Consider the following 20,655-nt stretch of genomic DNA (forward strand, 5'->3'; position numbering starts at 1 on the left):
ACTTGCACTGTAGATGTATTGACAAGGTGATTATTAAATAGGCTCTGAGTACTATCTCATTTTTGGAAATGTACCTGTAGATGTGGTTTGTTTGCCTTTTGCAGATGAGGATAGAGTGTCTGCTCTGTCTGCAATAATAACTTGGGTATGATTTACTCTCAAAATTGTTCTCATTTCCCAAATGCATATTCTTAAATAAAGTTTTTGGTCTTAACATGTGCTTTTTGTTAATGTCCAAGCTGTGCAGAGTTTTTAGAGGGTATTATGCCATGGGGCCTCGTGGGTTCCATGGTCCAATATGAATTGTTGCTTTATTTACCTCATCCCCATGGTGCCCATTACATCATATTCTGGCCCCATCTTACCACACACTATTCCCAAAACAATTACCACTCAGCAGGTATCTCCAGAAAGATTGGCAGCCCTTAAGCCCACATTATCTTCAAAAGGCCACCATGTACCCAGAGTGCATTGGCATTCTGAATCTGCACTGCTCGTTGATGGACCAGAAGGTGGCACCATGATTTTCCAACCTGGTGGACATGGTGGGACAAAGCAGAGGGCACCCCATCCTGGAGGACTGACAAAGGTGCCTGTGCCAACAGACTTTGGCAGAATGGCTCAAGGTCACTGACCATGTGCTCAGTCAGAGGGATAAAAAAGCACTTACTCACCTCACTCCAGGTGTTAGGACAGGGAACATGGGTCACGTTTCATGGCATGAGTCGAAGGCTCAGCCTAGTAATCCAGAGACCTTCACCAAATCTTCATTTCCCTTTCTTCCTTGCACTCCCTGTTGATCTCAACAGTTCTGAACTTTCACCCATTCACACCCAACTCTTTGTCCTCCCAGTATAACCCCCAGCAGTTCAGCCATGATAACTATCATGAACCATTGACCCTGGGCAACATTTATTCTTAAAGTAACATCCTAAAACAAATGATGAGGTCATCGACACATGGGTGCTTGTGGGATCTTGCTGTGTGTGAATTGCATGTTGTCTTCCCTACATTATAATAGTGGCTACTTTTCAGAAGCATACCATTGGACACATAGAGACAGTGAAGGGTGCTATGAAAATGCAGTTTACGGGGAAAGAATTTGGGACATTTTCACATGTTAACAGCTCTATTCGAGCACATGTATGTGGACTGTTGATACTCAAATAATATTCCAAACAAGCCCTGTAAATATTGCTGAATTTTTGTACAAATTCACTGCCACCTGCTGCTTCTGAATGATAAATTATCTTGCAGGAAATATAAATGAATGTGGAGATGAAAGATGATCTTAAAACAGAATTTAATCTCCTCAATGTTGATTTTCTGCTGTGTATTGTATTGAATTGAATGCGTTTCAACAAAATTCATTTGCAATTTTAAATAAGCAAACCCCATGCTTGTTGTTCATTCTACAGAGGGCATTCAATCGAACTCTGAAGTATAATTTTGATTTCCAAAAGTCAGGCTGACTTAATAATGTGTTGATTCATTGAGAGCCACTGAGTCTTTCTTCTTTCTGAAGTTTCAAATATTAATTTAGAATCCCAAGTAAAGAGGCAGATAAAACACATAATCAAGAAAGTACATAGAACATAGAACAGCTAGTGCAGAACAGGCCCTTCGACTCTCAATGTTGCGCTGACCTTATGAAGTAATCTAAGCCCATCCCCCTATACTATCCCATCATCATCCATGTGCTTATCCAAGGACTGTTTAAATCTCCCTAATGTGGCTGGGTTAACTGCATTGGCAGGCAGGGCATTCCATGCCTTACCACTCTCTGAGTAAAGAACCTGCCTCTGACATCTGTCTTAAATCTATCACCCCTCAATTTCCAGCTATGCCCCCTCGTACAATCAGGTGCCATCAGCCTAGGAAAAAAGACTGTCACTGTCCACTCTATCTAATCCTCTTATCATCTTGCATGTCTCTATTAAATCCCCTCTTAGCTTTCTTCTTTCCAATGAGAACAGAACCAAGTCCTTCAGCCTTTCCTGATAAGACCATTGTTTCAGACCAGGCAACATCCTGCATCTTTTCCAATGCTTCCACATCCTTCCTGCAATAGGACAACCAGAACTGTACAAGTGAGGCCACACTAACGTTTTGTACAGTTGCAGCATGACATCACGGCTCCAGAACTCAATCCCTTTACCAATAAACCAAGCCCACTGCATGCCTTCTTAACAGCACTATCAACCTGGGTGGCAACTTTCAGGGATCTATGTACATGGACACCAAGATCCCTCTGCACATCCACACTACCAAGAATCTTTCCATTGTCCCAGTATTCTGCCTTCCTGTTATTCTTCCCAAAGTGAATCACCTCACATTTATTTACATTGAACTCCATTTACCACCTCTCAGCCCAATTCTGCAGTTTATCCAAGTCCTCCTGCAACCTGCAACATTCCTCCACACTGTCCCTGACTCCACCGACTTTAATGTCATCTGCAAACTTACTAACCCATCCACTTATGCCTGCGTCCAAGTCACTTATAAAAATGACAAACAGCAGTGGTCCCATAACAGATCCTTGTGGCACATCACTAGTAACCGGACTCCAGGCTGAATACTTTCCATCAACCAGCTCTCATTGCTTTCTTACAGAAAACAGTTTCTAATCCAAACTGCTAAATCACCCTCATCCACATGCTTGGTTACCTTCTCAAAAAACTCAGTGAGGTTTATGAGACGCAACCTGCCTTTGACGAATCCATGTTGACTATTTCCAATCAAATTGTTGCTTGCTAGATGTTCTATCTCTTATAATCCTTTCCAAAACTTTTCCTACAACAGGCGTAAGGCTCACTGGTCTATAATTACCTGGGTTATCTCTACTGCCCTTCTGAAACAAGGGCACAACATTTGCAATCCTCCAGTCCTCTGGTACTAAACTTGTAGATAATGACGACTCAAAGATCAAGGCCAAAGGCTCGGCCATCTCCTTCTTAGCTTCCCAGAGAATTATTGGAAAAATCCCATTCAGCCCAGGGGACTTGTCTACTTTTACACCTTCTAGAATGATAACACCTCCTCCTTACTAACCTCAATCCTTTCAAGACTAATAGCCTGTATCTCAGTCTTCTCCTCGACAATATTCTCCTTTTAGGTAAAAACAATGACTGCAGATGCTGGAAACCAGACTCTAGATTAGAGTGGTACTGGAAAAGCACAGCAGTTCAGGCAGACATCCGAGGAGCAGTAAAATCGACGTTTCGGACAAAAGCCCTTCATCAGGATTCCTGATGAAGGGCTTTTGCCCGAAACATCGATTTTACTGCTCCTCAGATGTCTGCCTGAACTGCTGTGCTTTTCCAGCACCAGTCTCATCAATATTTTCCTTTTCTTGAGTGAAAACCGATGAGAAGTATTCATTTAGCTCCTCTCCGACCCCCACAAGTCCACACACAACTTCCCACTTCTGTCTTTGACAGGCCCTTTTGCTATCCTCACCATCCTTTTATTCCTCACATCCCTAGAGAAAGCTTTAGGGTTCTCTTTTATTCTACCTGCTAAAGACTGCTGATGTCCCCTCCTCGCTCTTCTTAGCTCTCAACCTTACATCCCTTCTAGCTACTCTGTAATTCTCCATCGCCTCATCTGAACCTCAACGTCACATAAGCCTCCCTCTTCTGCTTAACAAGAGGTACAATTTCTTCAGTAAACCACGGTTTCCTAACCTTAACACTTCCTCCTTGCCTGACAGGGACATACCTATCAAAGATATGCAATATGTGTTCCTTAAACCAGCTCCACATTTCCATTGTAACCGTCCCATACATTTTGCAGCCCCATTCTATGCCTCCCAAGTCTTGCCTAATCACATTATAATTGCCCTTTCTCCATCTATAATTCTTGTCCTGTGGCACGTACCTAGACCTTTCCATCACTTAACTAAACGTAACCAAATTATGGACACTCTGTCCAAAGTGCTCACTTATCACTAAATCATTACCAAGTACCAGATCCAGTACCAGATACCTCCCCTCTTGTCGGCCCTTCAACATATTGTGTCAGGAAACCCTCCTGCACACATTGGACAAAAACTGATCCATCCGATGTACTAGAGTTATAGCATTTCCAGTCAATGTGGAAATTTAACTTCCCCATAATGACCACTCTGTTCCTTTCACTCCTGCCCAGAATTGATTTGCCAATCCTCTCCTCCACATCCCTGGTACTCTGTGGAGGCCTATAGAAACTTCTCAGCAGTATGACCTCTTCTCTCCTGTTTCTAACCTCAGCCCATACCACCTCAGTAGACAAGTCCTCGTCAAATGTTCTTTCAGCCACCATTATATCATCTTTGACTAACAAAGCCACACCTCATCCTGTTTTACCACCTTCCCTGATCTTAATGAAAGATCTAAACCCTGGAACCTGCAACATCCATTCCTGACCTTGCTCTATCCATGTCCTAGGAATGGCCACAACATTGAAGTCCCAGGTACCTATCCGTGCTGCAAACACACCTACCATATTTCGGATACTTCTGACGTTGAAGTAGACACACTTCAAACCAGCTTGCTGTTTGCCAGCACATTCCTGTGACTATGAAATCCTGTCCCTGTTCTCCCTACTCACATCCTCCTGTATACTGGAAATGCACCTCAGATTCCCATCCCCTTGCTGAGTTAGTTTAAACCCAACCAAATAGTACTAGCAAATTTCCCACCCAGGATATTAGTACCCCTCTGGTTCAAGTGAAGACTGTCCTGTTTGTAGAGGTTCCTCCTTCCCCAGAATGAGCCCCAATTATCCATAAACCTGAAACCCTCCCTCCTGCACTACCTCTGCAGCCACGTGTTCAGCTGATATCTGTCCCTGTTCTTCACCTCACGATCACGTGGCACAGGTAACAATTCAGATGGAGGATGGGAAAAATTTCTGGCTGTAAAGTTGAGAGCTAAGAAGAGCGAGAAGGGGACATCAGCAGTTTTTTTAAATGTATTTCAGGTATTAGAGGTAATTTCCTCGAATTCCAGGAGCAGCAAATACTGTTTTATATGCTGTTGCATTGTTTTGGAACTTTGGAAAAATAAAGTCAAACCAACAGCAGTTTAAAAGGGAGAAGAGCAGACAAAGGAAGCACATGGTGAGGACAGTGCAGGGGGGAGAGAGAGAGAGAACCTGCACAGTTACTGCCTTTGCTGTTTGAATTCGTGTATCGCTGGACATCAGAGTGCATCTGGGAAAATTAACAAACAGTGAAATTCACAACTAATCTTGGAGGAACTGTTGGGCGAAGTTCACAGCACAGAATCAGATAAGTTAATTGTTGTTTTAAGTCTGTCCAAGAGAAAGGCTGCAGTAGTGAGTATAGTGGATTCTTTCTTGATTATATGTTTTTGGACATAAGTCTCTTGATTAAAGTTAAAATATAAGCCATAACTATTAATTTAACCTGGGGCAGTGTTTGTAGAGGAATAAAACGGTGTTATTTTCTGGGTCTGTAGATTGTGAAGGAGCAAAAATGGCCTTTGCAGTGATATGTACTTCTTGTCAGATGTGGGAGTTTAAAGAAAGTTTAAGGGTTACGGCGGATTATATCTGCCATAAATGCTGTTGGATGCGAATCTTATCAGATCGAGTGGATCGGTTGGAGAGACAGATAGAAGCGATGAGGAATTTGCAACAGCAACAGTATGTGATGGATGGCAGTTATAGGAAGGGGGGAAAGTCTCAGATACAGTCACATCGATGGGTTAACTCCAGGAAGGGTAAGAGAAGTCGGCAGCTAGGGCAGGAGTCTTTTGTGGATATACCCATTTCAAACAGGTAAGCTGTTTTGGAAAATGTAGGGAGTGATGGAATTGAGACTGGTTCTAATGCAACGAGATTACATCGGCTTCCAAGAGATCAATTGTGTTAAGGGATTCTGTAGTCCGAGGTACAGACAGACGTTTCTGTGGCCAGCAGAGAAAAGGCAGAATGGTGTGTTGTTTCCCTGGTGCCAGGATCAAGGATGTCTCAGAGAGGGTGCAGAATGTTCTCATGGGGGAGAGGGGCCAGCAGGAGGTCATTGTCCACTTTGGAACCAACGATATAGGAAGGGTAAAGGTTGAGACTCTGAAGGGAGATTATAGAGAGTTAGGCAGAAATTTAAAAAGGAGGTCCTCAAGGGTAGTAATATCTGGATTACTCCCAGTGCTACGAGCTAGTGAGGGCAGGAATAGGAGGATAGAGCAGATGAATGCATGGCTGAGGAGCTGGTGTATGGGAGAGGGATTCACATTTTTGGATCATTGGAATCTCTTTTGGGGCAGATGTGACCTGTACAAGAAGGACGGATTGCACCTAAATTGGAAGGGGACTAATACACTGGCAGGGAAATTTGCTAGAACTGCTTGGGAGATTTAAACTAGTAAGGTGGGTTGGGGGGGGGGGGGGGGGGGGACCCAGGGAGATAGTGAGGAAAGAGATAGATCTGAGAACAGAAGTGAGTCAAACAGTCAGGGCAGGCAGAGACAAGGTAGGACTAATAAATTAAACTGCATTTATTTCAATGCAAGGGGCCTAACAGGGAAGGCAGATGAACTCAGGGCATGGTTAGGAACATGGGACTGGGATATCATAGCAATTATGGAAACATGGCTCAGGGATGGGCAGGACTGGCAGCTTAATGTTCCAGGATCAAATGCTACAGGAAGGATAGAAAGGGAGGCAAGAGAGGAGGGGGAGTGGCATTTTTGATAAGGGATAGCATTACAGCGGGGAAAATGGGAAGCCTTCAGAAATGAGATAGCAAGAATCCAGAGAAAGTATATTCCTGTCAGGGTGAAAGGGAAGGCTGGTAGGCATAGGGAATGCTGGATGACTAAAGAAATTGAGGGTTTGGTTAAGAAAAAGAAGGAAGCATATGTCAGGTATAGACAGGATAGATCGAGTGAATCCTTAGAAGAGTATAAAGAAAGTAAGAGTGTACTTAAGAGGGAAATCAGGAGGGCAAAACGGGGACATGAGATAGCGTTGGCAAATAGAATTAAGGAGAATCCAAAGAGTTTTTACAAATGTATTAAGGACAAAAGGGTAACTAGGGAAAGAATAGGGCCCCTCAAAGATCAGCAAGGCGACTTTTGTGTGGAGCCACAGAAAATATTCCACAGAATATTTTGCATCAGTATTTACTGTGGAAAAGGATATGCAAGATATAGACTGTAGGGAAATAGATGGTGACATCTTGCAAAATGTCCAGATTACAGAGGAGGAAGTGCTGGATGTCTTGAAACGGTTAAAAGTGGATAATCCCCAGGACCTGATCAGGTGTACCCGAGAACTCTGTGGGAAGCTAGAGAAGTGATTGCTGGGCCTCTTGCTGAGATATTTGTATCATCGATAGTCACAGGTGAGGTGCCGGAAGACTGGAGGTTGACAAACGTGGTGCCACTGTTTAAGAAGGGTGGTAAGGACAAGCCAGGGAACTATAAACCGGTGAGCCTGACCTCAGTGGTGGGCAAGTTGTTGGAGGGAATCCTGAGGGACAGGATGTACATGTATTTGGAAAGGCAAGGACTGATTAAGGATAGTCAACATGGCTTTGTGCATAGGAATTCATATCTCACAAACTTGATTGAGTTTTTTGAAGAAGTAACAAAGAAGATTGATGAGGGCAGAGCAGTAGATGTGATCTATATGGACTTCAGTAAGGCGTTCGACAAGGTTCCCCATGGGAGACTGATTAGCAAGGTTAGATCTCACGGAATACAGGGAGAACTAACCATTTGGATACAGAACTGGCTCAAAGGTAGAAGACAGAGGGTGGTGGTGGAGGGTTGTTTTTCAGACTGGAGGCTTGTGACCAGTGGACTGCCACAAGGATCGGTGCTGGGCCCTCTATGTTTGTCATTTACATAAATGATTTGGATGCAAGCATAAGAGGTACAGTTAGTAAGTTTGCAGATGACAAATTGGAGGTGTAGTGGACAGCGAAGAGGGTTACCTCAGATTACAACAGGATCTGGACCAGATGGGCCAATGGGCTGAAAAGTGGCAGATGGAGTTTGATTCAGATAAATGCGAGGTGCTGCATTTTGGGAAAGTAAATCTTAGCAGGACTTATACGCGAAATGATAAGGTCCTAGGGAGTGTTGCTGAACAAATAGACCTTGGAGCGCAGGTTCATAGCTCCTTGAAAGTGGAGTCGCAGGTAGATAGGATAGTGAAGGCGGCGTTTGGTATGCTTTCCTTTATTGGTCAGAGTATTGAGTACAGGAGTTGGGAGGTCATGTTGTGGCTGTACAGGACATTGGTTAGGCCACTGTTGTTATATTGCGTGCAATTCTGGTCTCCTTCCTATCGGAAAGATGTTGTGAAACTTGAAAGGGTTCAGAAAAGATTTACAAGGATGTTGCCAGGGTTGGAGGATCTGAGCTACAGGGAGAGGCTGAACAGGCTGGGGCTGTTTTCCTGGAGCGTCGGAGGCTGACAGGTGACCTTATAGAGGTTTACAAAATTATGAGGGTCATGGATCGGGTAAATAGACAAAGTCTTTTCCCTGGGGTTGAGGAGTCCAGGACTAGAGGCATAGGTTTAGGGTGAGAGGGGAAAGATATAAAAGAGACCTAAGGGGCACCTTTTTCACGCAGAGGGTGGTACGTGTATGGAATGAGCTGCCAGAGAATGCGGTGGAGGCTGGTACAATTGCAATTTTTAAGAGGCATTTGGATGGGGATATGAATGGGAAGGGTTTGAAGGGATATGGGCCGGGTGCTGGCAGGTGAGACTAGATTGGGTTGGGATATCTGGTCAGCATGGACGGGTTGGACCGAAGGGTCTGTTTTCATGCTGTACATCTCTATGACTCTATCTGTACCAGCTCAGCTTCCACCCAAGCTCCCTGAAATCCTGCCTTACATCCCTATCCCTCTTTCTACTTATGCCGATGGTACCTACGTAGATCTCGACGTAGGGCTGGTCACCAAAGACAAGATCCGAGACATCAGAGACCCTGGTTCCTGGGAGCCAGCACACCAACCATGAGTCTTTTTTGTTCCAAACATACCTTCTATTTGACCCTCTCACTGTTTTGTCCCCAATAACTAACACTCTCCTCCTTATCCCCCTTCTCTTCTGTACAACAAGGACAGACTCTGTGCCAGAGACCTGCACCCTAATGTGTCTCCCAGGTAAGTTGTCCTCCCCAACAGTATCCAAAATGGCATACTTTCTTTTCAGGGGAATGACCACAGGGGATCCCTGCACTGACTGTTTTTTCTACCTTCTAACAGTTACCCAGCTTTCTCCGTGCGTAGGAGTAACTACTTCTCTGTCACTCTTATCTATCACAGACTCTGCCTCCCAAATGATCCGAAGTTCATCCAGCTCCAGTTCCCTAACACGGTCTTGGAGGAGCAAGAGTTGGGTGCACTTCCTGCAGATGTACTTTGATGGGACACTAATGGCGCCCCTCACCTCAAACATCATCAGGAGGAACATTGCTCTCCCTGCACTGCCATCCCTGCTCGTCCCTTTATCACAAAGTAAAAAAAAAAGAAGAGAAGTTTGCCTGATGTGTTCCTGGTGCTTAAGGTTAGAGGAGGTGGATGGGTGGGAGGGTCTACAAAGGTAGGGTCTCAGGTTTAGAGAACACTCACTGAGATAGCTGAGACGGGAGAAAAGAGTCCCACCTTTCCCAGAAACCTCTGCTCTCTGAGGCTCTGCTGCTGCTGACGCTTTAGGTAAGCATTTAAAGTTTTAAATCAGTGACTCACCTTTCCTGACAGACCCCTGGTCCAAGCTCTCATTCTTCCTGCTGCTAGCTACTCAGTAGTTCAGAATATTATTTAAAATTATGCTAAGGATTGTGTCGTCAGGTTACAAACTATTCAATAGGTGCAAACAATGTGAAAGAATATATATCTGAGAAGCTTTCTGAGTCCTTCAGGTTGACAGGCAGGAGTCTGGAAGAATACAGCAAGCCAGGTAGCTTGCAGAGGCAGAGAAGTCAACATTTCAGCTTTTCTGAGCTCTGAAAGCAATGGATGCAGAAGACAGCATTACTATCCAAGCCATCACTCGAACTGAGGCAAGTATTTAGGTACAAATAGAAATCACATATTGATTGAATGGTCCTTTCTCACTCCTAAATTTATTTTCCAAATCTTTCAGTAGTAATCTCGATATCAGAATAAATCTTGGCGATGGAGCAGATGTACGCCTCACCTTCCACCCCACCAACCTCCGTATACATCACATCATCCTCCGCCATTTCTGCCACCTATAAACGGACCCCATCACCAGAGATATATTTCCCTCCCCTCCCCTATCTGCTTTCCGTAAAGACTGTTCCCTCTGCGACTCTCTTGTCAGGTCCACGCGCCCCCATCGACCCGCCCTCCCTCCAGGCACCTTCTCCTGTCAGCGCAGGAATTGTAAAACCTGCGCCCACATCTCCCCCCTCTCCTCCTTCCAAGGCCTCAAAGGAGCCTTCTACATCCATCAAAGTTTCGCCTGCATTTCCACACATGTCAGTTAGTTGAAACTTTATTGCTGGAACAGCACAGCAGGTCAGGCAGCATCCAGGGAACAGGAGATTCGACGTTTCGGGCACAGGCCCTTCTTCAGGAACTGACACATGTCAGTTACTCCTGCTCCTGATGCGGTCTCCTCTACATTGGGGAGATAGGACGCCTACTCGCAGAGCGCTTCAGAGAACATCTCTGGGACACCCGCACCAACCAACCCCAATGCCCCATGGTCGAACACTTCAACTCCCCCTCCCCCTCCACCGAGGACATGTAGGTCCTGGGCCTCCTCGATCGCCACTCCCTTGCCACCCAACGCCTGGAGGAAGAAAGCCTCATCTTCCGCCTCGAGACCCTCCAACCCCATGGCATCAATGTGGATTGCACCAGTTTCCTCATTTCCCCTCCCACCACCTTATCCCAGTTCCAACCTTGCAATTTGGCACTGCCCTCATGACCTGTCCTACCTGTCCATCTTCCTTCCCATCTATCCGCTCCACCCTCCTCTCCGACCTATCACCTTTACTCACACCTCCATCTACCCATCACACTCTCAGCTATCTTCCCCCCAGCCCCACCCGCCTCCCATTCATCTCTCCACCCCTCGGCTCACAAGCCCCTTCCTGATGAACGGTTTATGCCCGAAACGTCGATTCTCCTGCTCCTTGGATGCTGCCTGACCTGCTGTGCTTTTCCAGCACCACAAGTTACAACCTACATTCAGCTCACTGAGTCTGTGCTGCCATTCAATGAGAACTTGGATGATCTGATCATCCTCAAGTCCACTTTCCTGCCTTTACCCCATAAGTCTTGATTCCTTTACTGACGAAGGATCTATCTCCATCTTGATTATATTTATTACCCAGCCTCGACAGCCCTTTGTGGTAAAGGATTCCACAGATTCATTACCCTCTGAGAGAAGAATTTCCTCCTCAGCTCTTTTTTAAATGTGTCACCCCTCACACAGCAATTATGCCATCTGGTTTTAGACTCTCCCATGACAGGAAACAGTTGCCTGCAACCACCCTGTCAAGACCCCCTAAGAAAAACCTTCAATGCTTCATTAAACTTGCCCCTGATTACTCACCCCCTCTCCTTCCATTGGATTCATCAACAAGCCTGCTCCTGCGAAGTCAGAAAGGATGTGACTTTCTATTCTACTTATGGGGCGTCAAGAAAATCAGCCATTTTCCACAGTCCTGATTACTTCGATACAGCAAGGTAGATAACCATGACTAATGTTGGCTTGAGAAGGAAAGGCGGTAGGTTTAGGGAGACAAAAGTCATCACCATATATTTCCATAACTCGGCCAAAACCCTGAGGTAGGGATGCTATCTGCATCCTAATAGGCACAGGCCAGTTTTTGAATGAAAAGCCGATTAATGGCCAGAGGGTAAGAGCAGTTTCTGAGAATTACAATGGTAGACAAGAACATACAATGATTTGATTCGACATTATAATCAGATTTGAATACAATTGAATAATTTAATCACATGTATTCGCTTGGAGTCAGCACAGAATGAACGCCGTTGGTTTGAAATAAGAGAATGGGTGATCTTTTTATTGGAAAGCTGCCACCTGTGAAAAAAAAACACACCTGGAAGGTGTATCTGGGGAGGGAGGAAGTAAATGGGCAGATGTTACACCTTCCATAAAGGCATGGAAAGGTGCCATGCGGCTGTGAGGAGGTGTTGGGAGTGAAGGAAGAGTGGACCAAGGTGTACCAGAGTGATGTGCAATGACCTGGGCTTTAAACACAGCCCCAGAGACCTGAACAGCAAAGGTTCTGGGCAGTGCTGGGTGTTGTCAGCTCCCCACCTCACGATTAGAACATAGAACATAGAAAAGCACAGCACAGAACAGGCCCTTTGTCCCACGATGTTGTGCTGACCTACACACCCCTCAATTCACGGCTGTCCATGTGCATGTCCAGCAGGCGCTTAAATGCCCTAATGACTCTGCTTCCACCATCACCGCTGGCAACACATTCCATGCATTCACAACTCTCTGCGTAAAGAACCTACCTCTGATGTGTCCTCTATTACCTTCCTCCTAATACCTTAAAACTATGACCCCACATGGGAGTCAATCCTACCCTGGAGAAAAGTCTCCAGCTATTGACTCTATCCATGCCTCTCATTACCTTGTATGCCTCGATAAGGTCACCTCTTTTCCTCCTCCTCTCCAGAGAGGGAAGTCCGGGCTTAGTCAACTCTCTTCGTAAGACAAGCCCTTCAGTCCAGGCAGCATCCTGGTAAACATTCTTTGCACCCTCTCCAAAGCCCTCTCTTTTCCTATAGTAAGGGAACCAGAACTGGACACAATATTCCAAGTGTGGTCTCACCAGGGTTTTGTAGAGCTGCAGCAAAACCTCGTGGCTCTTAAACTCGATCCCTCTGTTAATGAAAGCCAAAACACCATAATCTTTCTTAACAACCCTATTCACTTGGGTGGCAACTTTGAGGGATCAATGCACTTGAACACCAAGATCCTGCTGTTCCTCCACACTGCCAAGAATCCTGTCTTTAATTCTATATTCAGCAGTCAAGTTCAACCTTTCAAAATGTATCACTTCGCATTTATCCAGGTTGAGCTCCACCTGCCATTTCTCAGCCCAGCTCTGCATCCTGTCTATGTCGCACTGCATGCTGCAATAGCCCTCGATACTACCAACAGAATCTCCAATCTTTGTGTCATCGGCAAATTTACTAACCCACCCCTCAACCTCCTCATCTAAGTCATTTATAAAACCTACAAAGGGCAGATGCCCAAGAACAGAGCCCTGCGGGACACCACTCACCACTGACCTCCAGGCAGAATACGTTCCATCTTCAACCACTCTGTACCTTCTGTCAGCCAGCCAATTCTGAATCCAGATAGCCAAATCTCCCTGTATTCAATACCTCCTGACTTTATGAATGAGTCTACCATGGGGAACTTTATCAAATGCCTTGCTGAAATCCATGTACATCACATCCACTGCTTGACCTTCATCGACCTGTCTCATCACCTCCTCAAAGAACTCAATAATATTTGTGAGGCATGACCTGCCCCTCACAAAGCCATGCTGACTGCCTTTAATCACGCTATGCTTTTCCAAATAGTCATAAATCCTATCCCTCAGAATTCTTTCCAAAATCTTGCTGAGCACAGACGTAAGACAGACTGGTCTGTAAATGCCAGGGATTTCCCTATTATCCTTCGTGAAAAAAGGAACAACATTCACCTCCCTCCAATCCTCCAGTATGACTTCCGTGGAGAGTGAGGAAGCAAAGATCTTCGCCAGAGGTTTAGCAACCTCCTTTCTCCCTTCCCGGAGCAGCCTAGGACAAATCTGGTCTAGCCCTGGGGACTTATCAATCTTAATGTTTGCCAAAATTTTCAGCACATTAACTTCATCAATCTTGATTTGTTAAAGCCTATTTCCCAGCTCCTCAAATGTCTCATTCACAGGATTTTCCAAGAAAAATATTGATGAGCCCATTAACATCACTATTGAGGGAAGAATAAAGGTTTGTGTGAGAAAGATCACTCCGTGAAATCACTTGCACAAAACACTTCAGATGTAAATCATAAAATTATAGGTGGGTCCAGCATAGAATTATAAAGATGTACATCATGGAAACAGACCCTTCAGTCCAACTTGTCTGCACTGAAAAGATATCCTAAATTAATCTAGTCCCATTTGCCAGCATTTGGCCCATGTCCCTATAAACCCTTCCTATTCATATAACCATTCTTTTAAGTGTTTTAATTGTACCAGCCCCCACCACTTCCGCTGGCAGCTCAGTTCATACACACAACATCCTTTGCTTGAAAAATTTGCCCCTTAGGTCATTTTTAATTTTTTCCTCTCATCCTAAATCCGTGCCCCAAAGTTCTGGACTCCACCCCAAAGACCTTATCTATTTACCCCATACTTGCCCCTCATGATTTTATAAACCTCTATAAGGTCACCCCTCAGCCTCTGACACTCCAGGGAAAACAGTCCCAGCCTAAACAGCTCAAACAAACAAAAAAATTCCCAGAGACAGCAATTCAAAGAATGTGCAGACAATTTACTTTTTGTGATGTTGATTGAGTGATAGATTTTGACTAATTCACCTGCATTGTCTTCCCTGCTTTTCTCTGATGTAGTTCCCTGTTTGCCAGGCAGCACCTCCACACTGTCACCTCTGAAAGACAGTGTCTCCACTAGGCCTTCATGCCTGACGAAGGGTTTTTGCCTGAAACATCGATTTTCCTGCTCCTCGGAAGCTGCCTGACCGGCTGTGCTTTTCCAGCACCACTCTAATCGCGACTCTGATTTCCAGCATCTGCAGTCCTCCCTTTAGCCTGGTATCTCCACTACTGCAGCTCTCCCTCAGTAATACATTCGAGTGTCAGGCTAGACTGTTGTGTTCAAATCCTGGAAGCACATGCTGCAGTCAACCTATAGATCCAGAGGTAGGGTGGCAAAAGGAGAGTAAAAGAGTTTCTGAGAATCACTGTAGTAGATATGAACATGCAATGATTTGATTTGACATTATAATCAGATTTGAATGCAAGTGAATAATTTAATCACGTGTACTCACTTGGAATTAACACGGAGTAAACGCCATTGGTTAGAAATGAGTATATAAATTGGTGAGCTTTTTGTTGGAAAGTTGTTACCTGTGAAAAAACAATATAACAATCCACCTTAAAGGTGTATCTGGGGTCTTAGATAGTGAAGAGGGAGGAAGTTAATGTGTAGGTGTTACACTTCCCACAATGGCATGGAAAGGTGCCAAGGGGCTGAGGAGAGGTTTTGGGAGTGAAGGAATAGTGGACCAAGGTGTCCTGGAGGGAACGGTCCCTGTGGATGTTTGACAAGTGAGAGGAAGAGAACATGTGTCTAGTAGTGGCATCTCATCCGAGGTCACAGAAATGGCAGCTAACAATCCTCTGGATATGGACGCTGATGGGGTGCTGAGGGAAGGTCAGGGGCCCCTAACAGTGTTGTGGAAGGGTGGGAAGCGTTGAGGGCAGAAATGTGGGAGATGGGTCAGACACAGCTGAGGGCCCTGTCAACCACAGTGAGAAGGAGGCGGCTGGAGCACATGAACTGGAAATCCTGAAACTAACATAAAGCATCTGAAGAACCACAATGTTAAGTGGGAAGGGACTGGAGAAGGGGAGAAAGAAAATGATGTCACGGTAGGAAGAGATGAGTTTTGTGGAGCAGGAGCAGGCAGAAACAATGGGTCTCCCTGGGCAGTCCTGTTTGTGGATTTTGAGAAGGAGGTGGAAATGGCCTGTGTGGGGCGAGGGTTTGGAGATGCTGGGGGTGGGGTGGGGGGACGGGGGTAGTAGGGTGGGAGATTGAAGGAGGGAGATAGAAGGAGGTGTCTGAGAGCTGGCATTTAGCCTCCACAATGTAGAGGTCAGTCCACCAGACAATGACAGCACCACCCTCGTCAGCAGGCTTCATTACAATGGCAGTGTTGGATCTGAGAGCAGGGAGTGCAGTCAGTTCAGGGGGAGATATGTTCAAATGGTTGACGATGATACAGGAATTGAGGTAAACATCACGGTGACAATTCTTGATGAACAAGGTCAATGGTCAGAGGGAGGGGTCCAGATGGAGTAAGAGTCTTGGAACTGGATGAAGGGGACTGTGGGACGGCAAGAGGACTCTTGTCCAAAGAAATGGGCATGAAGGTGAAGGCGACAGAAGCAGAGTTCAACGTCATGTCATTCCCAAATTTCACTGAGGTGGGGATGCAGACCTTGGCTGAGTACAGAACATTCAGCATCAGAGAGTGTAAAGTCATAAAGGATAATAAATACATGACAGGTGGTAGGGTTAGGAAGGGATAGAGTCAGAGGGAAGGGGAGGGATGGAATGTTCCAGAGAGGCATGTTTATCTCTGAGTTGTAACATCTTGCTTTTTTTAATGCCTGAAAGGGGCAGAAAACGTTTCCTGGTAGGACATCGACGAAGTTGGTGCAGGGCAGCTCTGAGCCAGCAGATGCTGGAGATCTGAAACAAACAGAAAGAGAAATTGCTGAAGAGACTCAGTGGAACTAACAGTTCTGACAATTGGTCTGTCTGTTCTGAAGGGTCATTGGGCTCAAAATATTAACTCTTTCTTTCCACAGATGATGCCAGACCAACTGAGTTTCTTCAGCAACTTTTGTTTTTGAGTTGGATTAAATGAGTTGGTTTTTCAGAGATCTGATCCAGACACAATGAGCCAAATAATCTGCTTGTCTGGCTTAACCATCCTACCATACTTTGGCACATAATACTGATAATTATAAACATGATGCAATAAATTGGCACAAAGCTACACACCACTAAGTTACACGACAAACTCATAAATACATTTCTAACAAAATGACTTTAAATTGCACTGTAAATATTGTTCACTAAATTATATTATACATACACACGAAACTGTAATGAAAATGCAGTACATAAAATTTCAATACTGATGCACTTCAACAAATGTAAAATACATTAAATTAATTTAAAATAACACTTATTTGCATAAGCATAATAGTATAAATTATAATACCGAGAACATTAGAAATAATACAAATAAGACATAGCAAATGATATTGCAGATTCAGTATATTAAATGAAACTGCCAATACATCACCATAGTGGAATATAAATATACTGCATTGAATTATAATACAAATCTAAATTAAAATGCAAATACAGCACCATAAATTACATGTGGAGTTTCAATTGTAAATCAAAATTCAGCAAATTTGATGCAGGATGATAAATTATACACAAACACAATGCAATAATGCCTAGAACAATAAATTATGTTACAAATACAGTAGACTAAATAGCTAAGGCATAAATTGTCATTTACTCAGAAGTTGTTATGCCAACTCTATATTCATGCCATCCCATTCTCTCATGTGTAGGTGAGGTGTATTAGCCATGGAAAATACAGGGTTACAGGGATAGGGCAAGGGAGTGAGTCTGATGGGGTGCTCTTTGGGAGGTCAGTGTGGACTTGTTGTGCTGAATGGCCGGTTTCCACACTGTACAGATTCTATGATTCAATGATCTCATCTTCTGCTCTCTCTCCATCTAAGCCCTTTAACATCCACCTGAATCCTTTGTGCTGCTTTACGTTTTCCTTATCGATCCAGTATTCTTATCTCATCAATAGTTTGATAGAAAGTGGGAAAAGAAAGCAAGAGAGAGAGGTAGAAAGAGGTGTAAGGGTGATAGAGTTGTGGGATATGGTATCAGCCATGAACATATTGAATAATGAGTCAATGGTCTGAATGACCTACTCCTGACCTACTTGCCTAAAGAAAACTTGGAAAATGAATAGAAAAACTGAGGCTGCAAAAAAGGGAGGTTAGAAAGTAAATGAGTTCTTACTATTTGCAACAGCAGTAAGACTGGCCTGTATCCATTGGTGTAACATTGTCCAATTTCACCCATCTTGGCTTAGCACCTGCTGAAACCCTCACAGAGTCATTTATTATCTATAGATGTGAGCATTTGGGGTGGTGTGATGGCTCAGTGGATAGCACTACTGCTAACAGCTGATTCCAGCCTTGGGTGACTGTCTGGGTGGGTGTCCTCCCACAGTCAAAAGATGTGCAGGTTAGCGTGGATTGGCCATGTTAAATTGCCCATAGTGTTCAGGGATGTGTAGGATAGGCACATTAGACAGGGATGAATGTAAGTGAATGGACTTGGGTGGGATACTCTTTCGAGGGTTGGTGTGGACTTGTTGGGCCAAAGGGCCTGTTTCCACATTGTAAGGATTCTACAATTCTATTTTAATGCTGTCCTACTTAGCCTTCTGAGGTGGTTGGTCCTTAAATGTGAAGTAAACCAAAACTCTGCTGCCTCAGTCTTAACTCACATCTAATCCCATTCACTCATCACCCCTGTACTCATTGACCTACATTGGTTCGGAGTGATTTAAAAATCCCATCCTTACTTATGCCAATCCCTTCAGGTCATCACAAACCACACCACCACAAACCCCCCTCAACTACCACTATTATCTTCTTCAGTCCTGGGACACTATCCACACCCTCCACTTCCTCCATGACTTTCATTTCCCCTGCTCCCAACACCCCATCTTCACCATGGATATCCAGTTTTGGTGCACGTCCGTCCACCATGACAAAGCCCTCCAGGCTCTCAATTTCTTATGCAGACCCAATCAATACCATTCCACCAACACACTCATTCAATTAACAGAACTGGTCCTCACCCTCAACAATTTCTCCTTTGAATCCTCCCACTTCCTTCAGACAAAAGGTGTAGCCATGGGCACCTGCATGGGCCCCAGCTATGCCTATCTTTTGTCAGCTACATGGAACCGTCCATCTTCCGTAGCTACACTGGCACCATTCCCCACCTTTTCCTCCATTATATTGATGACTGTATCGACGCCACTTCATCCTCCCACAAGGAGGTTGAACTATTCATTAATTTCACAAATACCTTCCACCCTGACCACAAGTTCACCTGGACCATCTCAGACACCTCCCTCCCCTTCCTGGACCTCTCCATCTCCATCTCTGGTGGCCGACTCAACATGGACGTCTACTTCAAGCTCACCGACCCCCATATGAACCTAGACTGCACCTCCTCCTAACCACCCCTCCTGTAAAAACACTACCCTTTATTCTCAATTCCTCTGCCTCCGTCATATCTGCTCCCAGGAGGACCAATTCCACCACAGAACATCCCAAATGGCCACCTACTTCAAGAACTGCAATTTCTACTCCCACGTGGTCGATGATGCCCTCCAGCATATCTCCTCCACTTCCTGCACCTCCGCCCTTAAACCCCACCCCTCCAACCGCAACAAGGATAGAGCATTGCGGTCCTCACCTTCAACCCCTCTAATCTCCGGATATAGCGTATTATCCTCCACCATTTCCGCCACCTACAGTCAGATCCCACGACCAGGGATATATTTCCCTCCCCACCCCTATCAGCATTCCGCAGAGACCAGTGACTTGCTTGTCAGGTCCACGCTCCTCACCAACCCAACCTCCACTCCCAGCACCATCGCCTGCCACCACAAGAGGTGTAAAACCTTCACCCACACTTCCCTCCTCACCTCTGTCCAATGCCCCAAAGGATCCTTTCACATCCAGCAGAGATTTTCCTGCACATCCAAACACTTCATCTGCCGTGTCTGTTGCTCTCAATGTATCTCCTCTACATTGGGGAGACAGGATGCCAACTTGCGGAACGTTTCAGAGAACATCTCTGGGACACATGTATTAAACAGTCCCACCGCCCCTTGGCCTACCACATCAACTGTCCCTCCCACTCCGCCAAGGACATGCAAATCCTGGGCCTCCTCCAGCGCTAAATCCAAGCCACTCAATGCCTGGTGGAAGAACGCCTCATCTTCTGCCTTGGGACCCTCCAGCCACACGGGATCAGTGTCGATTTCACCAGTTTCCTCATCTCCCCTCCCCCCCACCTCATCCCAGATTCAACCCTCCAACTCAGCACTGCCCTCTTTAACTGTCCTACCTGTCCATCTTCCTTCCCACCTCTCCATTCCACCCTCCTCTCCGACCTTTCTCCATCAGCCCCCAACTGCATCTACCTATCACCTTCCCAGCTTCCTCACCCCCACCCTCTTAATTATGTCTCAGCCCCCTTCCCCCCACAACTCCCACATTCCTGATGAACGGCTTATGCCCAAAACATCGCCTCTCCTGCTCCTCGGATGTTGCCTAACCTGCTGTGCTTTTCCAGCACCACAAACCTGGTGATAAACAAATGGATGAAAATGAAATGGTCTAGGATAGATAGACTTCAGATTGGTTCCACAGGGTCAAAAGGCCTGCACTGCACTGTAATGTTCTATGTTCTACGTTCTAGAGGAAAAATCACTGGACTTTAAATGAAAACAATGGTTTCCCTCCACAGATACTGCCAGACCTGCTGAGTTTCTCCAACAATTTCAGTTTAATTTATGTTAAATAAACATAAATTATTATTTTATGCACCTACTTCTCTCTTTGGTTAATAAATGGGAATATAATTTCTCAAAATCACTTATCTCTGGTGGCATATTTTCATGGATTTGATTTTTCTGTGATGTTATTGAGGTGGCATTTCTTATTAAAGGAGAGTAATTAGTCAGAAGCACTAATGAGCTGTTATCACAGAATAAAGATAAATGTTGTTTGTGTCATATTCGT

At 45.0% G+C, this 20,655-nt stretch overlaps 1 long non-coding RNA gene across 1 annotated transcript in view; it reads right to left on the bottom strand.

Annotated features, from left to right (window-relative positions):
- Positions 1 to 9,733: 9,733 nt before the first annotated feature.
- LOC122561520 (uncharacterized) overlaps positions 9,734 to 20,655 on the bottom strand; it is a 40,526-nt gene continuing 29,604 nt past the window's right edge. The window contains exons 3-5 of the long non-coding RNA XR_006315030.2: positions 15,045 to 16,474; positions 14,575 to 14,902; positions 9,734 to 9,973 (exon numbers count right to left, since the gene is read on the bottom strand). This is a non-coding gene — a long non-coding RNA (uncharacterized LOC122561520). The remainder of the gene's footprint in view (positions 9,974 to 14,574; positions 14,903 to 15,044; positions 16,475 to 20,655) is intronic.

The sequence above is a fragment of the Chiloscyllium plagiosum genome, unplaced genomic scaffold (assembly GCF_037043375.1).
Source record: "Chiloscyllium plagiosum isolate Xiang-an unplaced genomic scaffold, Cpla_swu_hap1 HiC_scaffold_23, whole genome shotgun sequence".
NCBI lineage: Eukaryota > Metazoa > Chordata > Chondrichthyes > Orectolobiformes > Hemiscylliidae > Chiloscyllium > Chiloscyllium plagiosum.